The following is a 2,140-nucleotide window of genomic DNA, read 5'->3' as shown; positions in this document are numbered from 1 at the left end:
GTTAGAAGGCCACATTCCATGCTCAACAAGTCTCATGTCGCACGCCCAAAGTCATTTGACACCGCCTCAGAAAGCATGTTCCGCCACCACGCAGCCTTCAAAACATAGGGCTAGCCCAAGGAAGGGAGGCATACCACAACAACGTCCCACACTCAACGAGGTTCATGCCGCACGCCCGAAGGCACCCGGCTCCACCCCACCTTGCATGTTTCATCATCGTACCAGCAGCCATCCACAGTCCTCACACCAGAGATTCCCAGTTAGAAGGCAACATCGCAACATTCCGTGCTCAACGAGGCTCATGTCGCACGCCCAAAGGCACCCGATTCCGACCAGCCGAACATGTTCTGGCACCACACGCCTTCAAAACATAGGGCTGGCCCAAGGCTGGCCAAGCATCACCACAACGTCACACACTCAACGAGGTTCATGTCGCACGCCCGAAGGCACCCGACTCCACCCCACCTTGCATGTTTCATCATCGTACCAGCCATCAACCATCCTCAAGCCAGCCCAAGTTACAAGGCAACATCGCAACATTCCATTCTCAACAAGGCTCATGTCGCACGCCCAAAGGCGCACCCAACACGGCCTCACCGCGCAAGTTTCGCCACCGCACCGCCACCGTCAACCACCCTCGTCCGCCGACCACCACCCCAACGCCCCAAGCATATGCCCATGTGCGGCGCATAGTGCTTGGGGCGTGGGGGTGGCGGAAGATATAGGGGTACCCCCGTGCCCAGCCCATGCAGACTAGTCACCCCCCTATATAGTACATTTTGAGGCATTTTTGGTCTGCCAGGCCTAGATACGATTTTTCTGAGCGGTCATACGGTCAAATATCTCAAGTTTTAGAATGTTTTTTTCCATGAACTCAATTGATTCATGAATTGGACATTCTAATGGATCTAGAAATCAAGTTTCATAATTTTTCAACCAACCAATTTTTTTTAATGAATTTTTAAATATTAAATAATAAGAAATTAGAAAAAATAGCTAGAGTGGTCAAAAAAATCTGAAATTTTGTGGTAATCATTCTTTCATGTTGCTTAGCTCCCAGAAAAAAATTTACAACAAACTGACCACTCCACATGTACTTTCACAATTAATGGGTGATGGATGGGGCGCAGGCACGGGCGCGCGCGCAGCAGAGCGCGGGCGGGGCGGGACGGGGCGCGCGCTCGCGGGAGCACGCTGGCGGGGCGGGGCGGGGGGCGCGCGCTCGCGGGAGCACGCTGGCGGGGCGGGGCGGGGGGCGCGCGCTCGCGGGAGCACGCTGGCGGGGCGGGGCGGGGGGCGCGCGCTCGCGGGAGCACGCTGGCGGGGCGGGGCGGGGGGCGCGCGCGCGCGGGGCGAACGCTGGCGGGGCGGGGCGGGGGCGCGCGCGCGCGGGAGCACGCGGGCGGGGCGGGACGGGGCGCGCGCGCGCGCGCTGGAGCATGAGGGCGTGGCGGGGCGGGCGAGCGCACGGGGGCAAGCGGGCGGGGCGCACGCGGGTGGGGCGGGGTGGGGCTGGCGAGCGCACGGGAACGTTCCGACACTGCCCCACCGTGCGCGTTCCGCCACCGCACCCCCGCCGTCAACCGCCCTCGGCCTCCGACCACCACCCCGACGCCCCAAGCATATGCCCCTGTGCGGCGCATAGTGCTTGGGGCGTGGGGGTGGCGGAAGATATAGGGGGTACCCCCGTGCCCAGCCCATGCAGACTAGTCACCCCCCTATATAGTACATTTTGAGGCATTTTTGGTCTGCCAGGCCTAGATACGATTTTTCTGAGCGGTCATACGGTCAAATATCTCAAGTTTTAGAATGTTTTTTTCCATGAACTCAATTGATTCATGAATTGGACATTCCAATGGATCTAGAAATCAAGTTTCATAATTTTTCGACCAACCAATTTTTTTTAATGAATTTTTAAATATTAAATAATAAGAAATTAGAAAAAATAGCTAGAGTGGTCAAAAAAATCTGAAATTTTGTGGGAATCATTCTTTCATGTTGCTTAGTTCCCAAAAAAAATATTACAACAAACCGACCACTCCACATGTACTTTCACAATTAATGGGTGATGGTTGTAAAAACGCGGTCATGGTTGGTGTCTTAGTGTAATGTACTTGCTCTAGTATCAAAACTCTTCATT

The sequence above is a fragment of the Cucurbita pepo genome, unplaced genomic scaffold (genome assembly GCF_057944985.1).
Source record: "Cucurbita pepo subsp. pepo isolate OVF unplaced genomic scaffold, ASM5794498v1 scafford_144, whole genome shotgun sequence".
In the NCBI taxonomy this organism is placed as follows: domain Eukaryota; kingdom Viridiplantae; phylum Streptophyta; class Magnoliopsida; order Cucurbitales; family Cucurbitaceae; genus Cucurbita; species Cucurbita pepo.
This window is presented reverse-complemented; position numbering follows the sequence as displayed.